Here is a 12043-nt window from a genome sequence, read left to right on the forward strand (position 1 = left end):
ACACACACACACACACACACACGTGGAATATTTCTCAGCCATAAAAAAGAATGATATCTTACCATTTGTGACAACACGGATCTAGAGAGTTTCATACTAAGTGAAATGAGTTTGACAGATACATGATTTCACTTACATGTGGAATCTGCAAAAAAAAAAAAATGAACAGACCTAACAAAACAGAAAGAGTCATAGTACAGAGAACAGGCAGATTGTTGTCAGAAAGGAAGAGACTAGGGAGATGAAAGAAATAGAGAGAGATTAAAAGGTACAAACTTCCAGTTGTCAAATAAATGAGTCACCAGTATGAAATGCACAGTGGGGAATACAGTTGATAACTATATAGTATCTTTGCATGGTGATATAACGTAACTAGACTTACCTTGGTGATCAGTTTGAAGTGTGCAGAAATGTCAAATCACTATGTTGTGTAAAAGGAACTAACAGTGTTGTAGGTCAGTCATACCTCTAACACAAAGAAACTCAGAAAAAGAGACCAGATTTGTGGTTATCAGAGATGGGAGTAGGCAGGATCCTTTAAAGGTGATCAGAAGGTACAAACTTTTAGTTATAAGATAAATAAGCACTAGGGATGTAACATACAATATGATAAACATAATTAACTCTGCTGTATGTTATATATGAAAGTTAAAAGAATTCTTGCCACAAGGAAAATTTTTTTCTATTTAATTTTATATCTATAGGAGATGATGAATGTCCATTAAACTAACTGTGGTAGCCATTTCATGGTGTGTGTAGGTCAAATCATTATGCTGTGCACCTTAAACATACACAGTGCTGAATGTCAACTATATCTCCACAAAACTGGAAGAAAAAGTTTTCGTAAAAATTATAATCAGTATACACAACAAGCAAAAAAAGGTTAAACTATAAAAGGAAGCATGATTATAAAAATAATTGTATAGCTGGGAAACATGGGTTAAACTTGATCTCTACCATGAGATTTATTTGAAATTTTTCTGTATTAGATTAAAAAATGAGAATTTGTGTATATATACATATAAGCTTTAATGAGGTATAACTGACAAAATTATATGATATTTAAAGTATTTGCTGTGATGATTTGAGATACACACACATACAGTGAAAAGGCTCCCCCTTCATTGAGTTAATTAACATATCTTTCATCTCACATATTTACTTTGTTTGTTCACTGAAAACATGTAAGTTCTGTCTTAGCAAATTTCAATTATACAAGTCAAAGCTGTGGTTTTTCTAGTAGTCATGTATGGATTTGAGAGTTGGACCATAAAGAAAGCTGAGCACCAAAGAATTGATGCTTTTGAACTGCGGTGCTGGAGAAGACTCTTGAGAATCCCCTGGACAGCAACGAGATCAAACCAGTCAATCCTAAAAGGAATCAATCCTGAATATTCATTGGAAGTACTGATCCTGAAGCTCCAATACTTTGGCCACCTGATGCAAAGAGCTGACTCATTGGAAAAGACCCTGATGCTGGGAAAAACTGAAGGAAAAGGAGAAGGGGGTGATAGAGGATGAGACGGTTGAATGACTCAGTGGACAGCAGTTTGAACAAACTCAGGGAGATAGTGAAGGACAGGGAAGCCTGGGTGTGCTGCAGTCCATGGAGTCACAAAGAGTTGGACATGATTTAGCGAATGAACAACAACATTATAAACTATAGTCAGCATGTTATACATTAGATAAAAAAGATATGTGTGTGTATCACACTGTAATATTATTCAGCCAAGAGAAAGAAAATCCTGTCATTTGTAACAGCATGGATGGAACTTGAGGGCATTATGCTAAGTGAGATAAGTCAGGCATTAAAAGCCAAATATTGCATGATGTCACTTATATGTGGAATCTTAAAAAGAAAGTCAAACATAATTTTAAAATCAAGAACAAGATGCAGACTTGACCCCTGTTTGGAGAAATAAGGTCCCTTATACCACCTGGCACAGCCGAGAAGTAAAGAAAAAATAAAATCAAGTACAGGAAAAATTCCACTTCCAGAAATTTTCTTAAAACACTGATAATTCTCTTGTTCTTTATTATTCAGCTTCATGGAAGAAAATGAGAAATGGAGAGATGGCAGGTGCAGGATGTAGAAGCACAAGAAACCTTTGGTGACACTCATATCAGATGTGGGTTCTAGGAGGCCCAATGGTAAGCAAGTTACGGAGATTTTCTCATTTTGATTTAAAGCAAGAAGAAAGAATTTTACAGATGATGAAACTGGGGTACATTAAATAATAAAGACACTAAATAATTTTCCTTCAGTCACCCAGCTAAAATGTGAAATGACAGGGACACAGACGGCCCTTCCTGGAGAGCATCCTTACACTGTCATCTTTTAGAACAGTACAGCTAAGGACATTCAGCATTTCTGAACAATCAGACTTAACCAATGTATGTTGATCCCCCTCCCCCAGCCTCGAGATTGTGACCTTGATCAGGACATTTACTGTCTTGTTCCTGCTGCCAACAACTTCCCGCCCACGCTATTCGCTGTACATATTAGTCACTTGGTAAATATTTATTGAGCAAACAAAACACTCTGTTAACCTCTTCTTAATACTCTTTCGGTAGTTGTTAAACCAACTCTGCCAATTCCTTCTTCAGTGTGCCTCAACTCGGTGGATCATTTTTTTCTGTTTCCCAATGCCACCACTGTCCCAGCAAGCAGCAGTCCAAGTAGAAAGCACTTACCAGTTGTAAAAACGGTAAGCCCCAAGGGCTCTATCTGTTAGCTAGTAATCCAAAGAGGACAGTTTGGTGACAGTAAAATTCTTGACTTAATAGTCATTGTTTCTTTTTTAGGTTTTGTCATGGCTGGGAAAGACCCATCAAATAAATCTGAATAAAACAAAACCCAGGACAGATACAGTCACTTAAAGTGATGTCAATTCTGCAGAACCTTCCCTATAACTCCTCAATAATTCCTTCTTCCCAGAACCAGTTCACATATGTCAAGACAGACATTTACAGTCTGAAATATATACATTAGAAAAGAATAAAGGCTAAAAACAAATTGGAGATCCATTACAAAAGACTAGGAAAAATAATAACTAAATTTACAGAAAATGGAAGACTAGAAGTAGTTTAGATAAAGGCAGAAGAAGACAAAGAGGTTAAAAGTACAATACAAAAATGCTATGAAAACCTCACATCAACACATATGAAAATTTAGATAAAAGTGAGAAATTCCTAATGAAGCCAAAATCTTTCAAGAGTCATAAACTATATTAAAAATATGGATGGTTATATATCTTCTAAAGAAACTGAGTCTATAACTAAAAATCTTCTAGCAGAGAAACCTGAAGAAACCAGATAGCTTCAGCATTTCATATTTTTAAATATATGGAGATGAAATAGATCTTACAAATTCTTGCAGATAATTCATAATATGTGAAACTTCAAAAATCCTGTTATAATACCAGCATAAACTTGATGGTGATAAGAACAGGCTCAGAAAGGAAGATTACAGGTCAGTATGTCTCATCAACAAAAATACAGACTCCTAGATAAAATATTAGGAAAACAATGATACAGAAAAAGAATAATGCATTATGGCCAAGTTGAGATTATTTCAGAACTGCAAAATTTGTTTATCATTCAAAAATCCACCCTTGTATATCATAAAATTAGCATAATAGAGGAGAAAATTATGTGATCCTCTCAAGAGAAGCAGAAAACAATTGAATAAAATTAAACACTCTTTCATGATTAAAAAAAAATCACCAACACTTGGCAAAGTATGCACAGAAGGGAACTTTCTTAAACTAACAGAGGTTATTTATCAGAGCCCACAGAAAATATCATACTTAATGGTGAAATAGTAAAAACTTTCATCTAGAAATCCAAAACAAGACAAGCTTGCCTGGCAATATTGTGATGGAGCTCATCCAGCTCCATAAGGAAAGAAAACAAAAACAACACAGATTAGAAAGAACCTAAGAAACATAGACAATGTAATTTTTGTTCCTATACAATCTCAAGAAATCTACAGGTAGGCTACCAGAATCAAATTGATTTCAGCAAAATTGCTGGATACAGGGTTAACTTATAAGTATCAAAAGCATTCTATATTATCGAGAAAGAATTAGAAAATAATTTTAAATATTCAAAACAGCATCAAAGACAAAAAATGAAATAAATAGGAATATGTTTTACGAAAAGCTGGTCAAGATCTCTGCACAAAAAGGCTACAGAACATTGAGGCTTAAATAAACTTAAGGAATAAATGGATATACCATGTTCATGGATTAGAAGACTCAGGTGTAAATAGATTTCAACTTCCCCAAAGTGATAAACAGATTTATTGTTCACTCCAAATCTGAACAAGTTCTTGTGGAAATTAACAAACATATTCTAAACTTCCTAAGAGAACATAAAAGGCCAAATATAGCCAAGAAAAGCTATGACAAACCTAGACAGTGTATTAAAAAGCAGAGACATTACTTTGCCAACAAAAGTCCCTGTAGTCAAAGCTATCATTTTCCAGTAGTCATGTATAGATGTGAGAGTTGGACCATAAAGAAGGCTGACCAATGAAGAATTGATGCTTTTGAACTGTGGTGTTCCAAAAGACTCTTGAGAGTCCCCTGGACAGCAAGAGATCAAACCAGTCAATCCTAAAGGAAATCAATCCTGAATATTCGTTAGGACTGATGCAGAAGCTGAAGTTCCAATAATTTGGTCACCTGATGTGAAGAGTCAACTCATTAGAAAAGATGCTGATGCTGGGAAAGATTGAAGGCAGGAGGAAAAGGGGACGACAGAGGATGAGATGGTTGGACGGCATCATTGATTCAATGAACATGAATCTGAGCAAGCTCCAGGAGATGGTGATGGACAAGGAAGCCTGGTGTGCTGCAGTTGTGGAAAGAGTGCAAAGAGTCAGACATGACTGAGCAACTGAACGATGACGATAGCCAAGGCAATCACAAAAAAGAGCAAAGTTGGAAGATGAATGCTATCAGGTATGGGGCTCATTATAAAGCTACAATAGTGCTCGCTTCGGCAGCACATATACTAAAATTGGAACGATACAGAAAAGATTAGCATGGCCCCTGCGCAAGGATGACACGCAAATTCGTGAAGTGTTCCATATTTTTAATGGCCGCAAAAAATAAATGCAAATAAAAGTAAAAAAAAAAAAAGCTACAATAATAAGACAGTAAAATATTGAGAAAAGGATAGGAAAGCAGAACTATGCAAAACAAAATGGAGGATTCCAAAAGAGATCCATGTATATAGACACTTGGTTTGTAACAAAGGTGCTGAGTCAAATGGACATCAACATAGAAAAGAAAATACCAGATCTTTCTTCATATTCTACTCCAAACTCAAAGTAGCAAGCAATCACCTGTGTATTTTCATCCCCATCACCTAGCTGCATTCTTCAGGAGTCAATAGTTTGTTCCCAAATACATTTTGTCAGTTTCACTTGTTAAGGTACTTATCTAATTCAGTTAAATAAAAACACACATTCCACACACACACACAAACAAGGCCACAAATGTAAACGACACTATGTATAATACCCAAAACCTAAAAACAATTCAAATGTCTATCAAACATAAAACGGATGAATGAATTACAGAATATTTACACAACAAGATATTATACTGCAGTGGAAGTGAACTACTATATGTAACTATGGGTAAATTTCACAATCCCTGGGTAAAAAAAAAAAAAAAAAAAAAAAAACTAGACAGGAAGGAATTAAGTTTCATGTGTTAAACCGAATGTGAGCAGGATTAATTATCCCATTAAATCAGAGACTGTCATGTTGAGTTAAAAAACAAAACCCAGATATATGTTGTTTATAAGAAACATTTTTTAAAATGGAAAAGAAACGTTGAAAATCAAGGGATGAGCAAAGAGATGTCAAGCAAATGCAAACAAAATGAAAGCAGGGATGACAATATTAATATCAGATGGGGTAGAACTTAAGGTTAAAAGCCCAAAACAAGGAGGAACATTGTGTAATAATAAAAGACAATTTATGAAGAAGAAACAACGATGGTAAACCTGCACGTTAGATAAAAACATAGCACCTAAGTATATACTATTGATGACTAGAGATTCTAAGAAACATTGATTAAAAGAAAAAACAACAATAACCCTCCTGGAAAATTTTAATGTTTCTCTTCCAAAATCAGATAGCTCTGGAGTACAGAAAGTAAGAGTTTCTTTCTTTTTTTTTTTTTAACACAGTTGAATAGTATATAAAGATTATATATATATATACATATCCCCCCCCCAAAATCCGTGGACCATTCACAGAAATCAATTACCTATTTGACCACAAAGAAAGCACAACAAATTCAAAGAAGCAGAAAGTTTTCAAGTTATAGTCTCTGATCATAATCCAATAAAACTGGAAATTAAAAAATATGACTGAAAAACCTTCACTGCTTAGAAATGAAGAAACAGTCTCCTAAATAACTCTTGGACAAAGAAATAAGAAATCAAAATTGAAACTGCAAGTTAGAGAAAAAAGAAAACTTCATCATACCAAAATACGTATAGCAGTGGAAGCTTTGCTCCAAGGAAAATGAATACCCCTAAATGCTTTTATTATTGCAGATAAAAATTAGCATTTATTTAAAAATACAAATAGAAGAAAAGCAATAAATAAATCAACAAGCTTAATCTTGGAGGAATATAAACAAAAAAATAGGCAAATTTCCAACAAGTTTAATCAGGAAAAGTGAAGACTAAAGAAAGTGAAATTAGAATCAAGAAATGGGAAAACACAGCAACAAATACAGAATATAAGTAAATACCACAATCCAATCAATCAATTAGGCTTCTAAATCTGCTGAAATTTATAATCATATGGAAAAAGTAAAATTACTAAAGAACTCCCTCCCCACAAACAGAAAACACCAAAAGGGTTGAAAAAGCTTTCAAAGAATTTACCATCTAAAAAGGACTGGGGTTGAAAGTGAATCAAGGCCTGCCAGGCTCCTCTGTCCATAGGATTCTCTAGGCTAGTAAACTGGAGAGAGTTGCTATGCTCTTCTCCAGGGGATCTTCCCAACCCAGGGATTGAACCCAGGTTTCCGGGGTTGAACCCAGGTCTCCCGCATTGCGGGCAAATTCTTTACCATCTGAGCCATCAGGGAAGCCCTAAAACTTGCAAGAATATGTAAACTCTTCAAGGTTCTGATCCATTGTTTGGGGAAAAAAATACTGCAGCAGAAAAGAAAAATTATAGGTCGATATAATACAGAAGGCAAAGTGAATAAAACACTCAAAAATTCTTCAGAATGTTAAAGGAACACACTTCCCCAATGAAGTCTGAGTTAGCTAAAGGATACAAAACAATTAAGAAGAAATCTAACCATCAAATACATCACATACTTCATTTCAGCAGTGGTAAGACCACTATTGAAATTAACATCCATAACTAGTAAGAACTGGGGTCGGGGGGAGAATCATTCTTAATGTGACCAATTGCAGAAAACACTCTGTAAGGACTCCTGCCCTCACATTATTTAGGGGAATTCTCTGCACATGGGGTGGGTCCCTAACAAACGCTTGCTCAAGGAACTGAACACTATGGCCAGACGAACGTCTGGTGGTGAGCATGATATGGTTTCCGAGCAGAGAGACTCACAGAGTCCACACTGCTCAGGGGTGGTGGGTGGTCAGATTTAAGACATTTAGAGAGGAAAGAGGAGAGAGGCATCAGGGACAGAGAGCTCAGAGTAGCAGGATGAAGGAACAGTTAGGAAACCGGTCTCTGTCCTGTGGGCACCTGTGAGGTGTGGGATGTGTGTCTGAAAGGAGAGTGGACTTGAAACACAGAGTCTGCAGCAAGAGGAGCAACTAACAATCCTGTGTAATAGCTCAGCTCCAGGTCCCTGGTCAGAAGGGGCAGGATGAGGAGGGGGAGGGGACAGAAGGAGAGAGAGGACAGTGGGGACACAGAGCTGAATGGGTCCTGTCCTCTGAAGGCTGCACCCCCCTCACCCCTCCTTGAGGTCGGGTCAGACACGCCCCTTCCCTCGGTTCTCAGAGCCCATCTGTCACCAACCTTCCAGATGTTACCCCCAAATCTCTCTCGGATCCCTGAGGTCCACATCTCTTTCCTGCCATGACTTCACCCTCTCCTCCTAGACATCCTTGCCTGGCTGCCTGCATTAACCCTCCCAGGTGCTTTTCCACATCTACGGCCCCTTCAAATCTGCTCTTCAAACCAAGCTTGCACCATTTTTAACTGAAAATATACTATTTCCTCTGTCTCATTCTCTTTGTCTCTCTATCTCACACACATACCACCGCACATTATCTGTTGAGTTCCTAATATGCTCAGCACAATTCCAGACAATACAAACAGCCTTCCGTCTTCCTCCCCTCGCAGAAGTTCTACCCAGTTGAGCTGGCAGAGATGAAACAAGGAAGCTGTCAGCTCTTCGTCCTTATAACAGGGAAAACTGAGGGCTATACCACATCTGCCTTTGCCTTCTGAGATTCTGTGCTTTCTCAAGGGGTTTATCAGATTTTTGAAAGATTTTAAAGCCTGCAGCTCGATTTCAATCACTCCAAGAGCACTTGTACTCCAAGCACTGAGAAGGTAATAAAATTCTTCTTGGGATCAAGTGATCAGGTTTGCCTTGCTAATTTTAGAATGTTAAAAAATGTTGGACCACAAGAATAGGAACTCTACTGGAAGCTACATTCTCAAGTAGGCTCTTTTTTAGGTAAATAAAAGCCACTTGGCTCTTGGTGACTGTATTACACATACTTTCCTCAGATTCGTCTAGGACTGAACCCTTGGAAATATATATAACTGGCTTAGAAAAACAAAATGTGGCTCTCTTTCTGTCTATCCCTTTGTTGTTGTTGGTTTTTCCACTTCTAGAAGCTTTTATAAACAATTCTCAGGGCAACTCAAATGAGGTTCAAAACGTCTCCAGCCTTTAGACTGACCTCAGCTTTCAGTTTAATTCTAGAAACCTTGTCACAATCTAAATGACAAAATTAACTCTTAGGGACTCCCTGTCCTCTATCAAAACCAAACTTTGCCTACAGGTGCGTAAAGGAAATGGGCTTCCCAGGTGGCTGAGTAGTAAAGAGTCTGCCTGCCTGTAAGGAGATGCAGGAGACTTGGGTTTGATCCCTGGCTTGGCAAGATCTCCTGGAGGAGGAGATGGCAGTATTCTTGCCTGGGGAGTCCCATGGAGAGAGGAGCCTGGAGAGCTACGGTCCATGGGGTCACAAAGTGTCGGACACGAATGAAGCGACTGAGCAAGGGGGAGGTAGGGGCTGAATGAGTCTTTGCATCTCACTTTGTCTGTATCTTGTCTGCTTCTTCCCTGAGTGCCTCTTCTCCACTGTCCACCATTTCTTTCCAGAAGTTTCTCTTCCGAGTTGCCAGTGTTGTCCTGATTGATCTTAATGTCTCTTAATATTGAATTATGGATGTGCTACCTATTATTCATCTTTTGAAGTTCTTAATTCCCCAGCTAGATGTGAAAATCTCATGAATTTGTTTTATTGCTGCTGTTATTTTTGTTGTTGTTGTCACTGTTTTGTTTTAATTAAACTATATGGGCATTTTTTTTCTTCTGGGCAACAGTATATTTTGCGTGTGTGTGTTTCAGAAAAACTCAATTCAGAATGATGCCATATTAAACATCTCAGAGTATTTTTTTTTTAATCCACAAGCAGGTTATGTCATTTGGGGAGTTCAATCAGGAAAACTGAGACAGGTCATTTTCTTGATTTAAAAGATGTCAGAATTATTTCTGAGTCTCAGATACTTGCAAGGAACCATGAATATTTGAGCTCGGGCCACATGAAACTCACTTTGCATCATACTCAATTCCTTAGACAGGATTCCTCCCCTTAAATAGGATTATTCTTTTAAAAACCAGAGTTCAAGCTTAGAAAACAATTTGCACCAGAAGGAGAGTACTTGCTGGGTCAAAGGACTCGGTGTCAGAGACATCTATGGTAGTGAACTTGTGTCATAAATCCTTCCCATGCAAATGAAGTCACTGGACTTACTGGAAAATGTAGCTAAAACCCCCTATTTTATAAGATTATGGTAGTTTTGTTGGAAGGGGAATGAGAGGCTTCCCTCCCTTTTCTTCCCTCCCGCCTCCCTCCAGGACAAACTGGCCCCAGGAGAAACCCTCCCTCCCCAAAGGTCCATCATTTCATTAAAGCTTTTTTCTTTCTTTTTTTCAGGCATGAGCTCATTGCTTTCAGTTAAATGGTAATAAGTGATTTGTAGGGAGCAACTGACATCAGTGCCTTATAAATAACCACCATCTGACTTCCTTGAAATGTTGACTCAGACGCTGGACGCACACACGGGTACCAGCTCTGCAATCTCCCAGTCCCTTGGTGCCAGACCAGTTAGAAGAAGCCCTTGGAGGGAGCCTGCCAAAGGGCCGGGTGGCATGGAATGTCACAGATGTATGGCCATTTCAGATGGTGTCACCATGCCCTGGGAGGAATGACAAAAGCCCAATGGACCACCTTCCTGGAGTCAGGCAGTCCCCACAGACTTTTCCTAGTGAGTCTGCTTGTGAGTAAGGAGCAAGAATCTCCTTTCTCACCACCAGAGCCCTTCATATGGGGCAGCCCTCTCAGGCTACTCTCGAGCGTCCTCAGGTGGAAAGGGCGGAGTTTGCTGTTGTCAGTCCTGCAGATGACAGTGCTTAGCATTGTGCACCTAGGAGGGACCTCTGCTGCTGGCACGTGAGGAAGAATGCTTGTACTTATTTGCACGCAGGTCTAGAATAGGAGGGTTTGGAAGGGGCAGAATAGGGCTTCTCAGCTTAATCCTTTCATCCACTTGTTAGGGTACTGCTGACCGAAACTGCCCGCCTTGGCCAGACATGGTAATAACAGCTTGCCTGAGTTGTCTCACACCAGGAGTTTCCAATGAAGAGCACAGTGCTGCCACTGAAAACTAACTGGGAGAATTCGGGAGAGGCCAAAAGGAAGGAGGAGCTGCCAGCCCATAATACATCCTGCCAACTTCCCAGAATCCTCACACTGGAATCCATCTTGGCCGGGAGATGTGAACCACCAGGAAGAACCTGAGTCAGACTATGGGCCAAGCAAGCTGACTGGCCAGAGACAACCCAGAAACTAACCTCATCACCATAAAAACCAAGGCTGTGAGCCACGTGGCAGAGCAGATCTCCTGGGTTCCCTTACCCTGCTGCTCTCCACCTGGGCGCCCCTTTCCCAATAAAGTCATTTGCTTTGTCACTACATGTGTCTCCTTGGACAAGTTGTTTCTGAGTGCTAGATAAGAGTCCACTCTTGGGGCTTCTCTTCTAGGAACACGATGACCCCCAAACTTTCATCAAAAAGAATTTTTTTTTTTAGAAAGAGTGTAAAGGCTGGAGGCTTAGAGTCAAAAGACCTGAGCTTGAGGACCATCTATTCTTTATGAATCGAGGCTTTGAGTGGGTCTCACTCCAAGATTAAGACGTGTAGGCTCCTGACACCGTTTCCTCAACATCGACAGGGATGGCCTAAGATGTCTCTCCTACCATCTCAGATGAGGGTGCAAACGTGTCTTGAATCTATCTATAAAGTGCTGTGCAAATCTGTTAGGTAGATCCACCGTAAACCCACCTAGAGCCTGAAGCCACTTCCAACACGTGGGCAGAGAACCCCTACCCCTGGAACCCAGTCTTCCATCCCATGAGAGCTGCATTACTGAGTTCCTAAAAACCAACTCCCTATAAGTCCTCCAATACACAGCAAGCACACAATACAATGAATGATTATGGAGACGCAGTTATTACAATCGTGCTTTGAATGGATATGAAATAAGTTGGCCAGGTGTCCATGATCTACTCAGAGAGAAAGCAGATTACAGGACAGGACCATCCCACTTGGGGGGAACTTTCAGTGTGTGCACACGGAGGGAGAGACACAGGACAGGTAAAAGTGGTTCCTGCTTGGAGCTACAAAAGCACGTCTCATTTATTTTGCTCTTTTCTCTTCATTTGATTTTTTCAACTTTTCCAAAAATTATGTATTTATACTATTGAGAAAAAAAAGTTAAGGAAAA

At 39.1% G+C, this 12043-nt stretch overlaps 1 long non-coding RNA gene and 1 other non-coding gene across 2 annotated transcripts in view; one reads left to right on the top strand and one right to left on the bottom strand.

Annotated features, from left to right (window-relative positions):
• The window catches only part of LOC145542251 (uncharacterized), a 209883-nt gene that overhangs the window by 60455 nt on the left and 137385 nt on the right, over nucleotides 1-12043 (bottom strand). The window lies entirely within an intron of this gene.
• Nucleotides 4996-5102, top strand: LOC145543852 (U6 spliceosomal RNA). Its single transcript, XR_014081100.1, has one exon. It is a non-coding gene; the product is annotated as a U6 spliceosomal RNA (small nuclear RNA).

Source organism: Giraffa tippelskirchi, chromosome 3, assembly GCF_054371585.1.
Source record: "Giraffa tippelskirchi isolate mGirTip1 chromosome 3, T2T-mGirTip1v1.2.pri, whole genome shotgun sequence".
Lineage (NCBI taxonomy): Eukaryota > Metazoa > Chordata > Mammalia > Artiodactyla > Giraffidae > Giraffa > Giraffa tippelskirchi.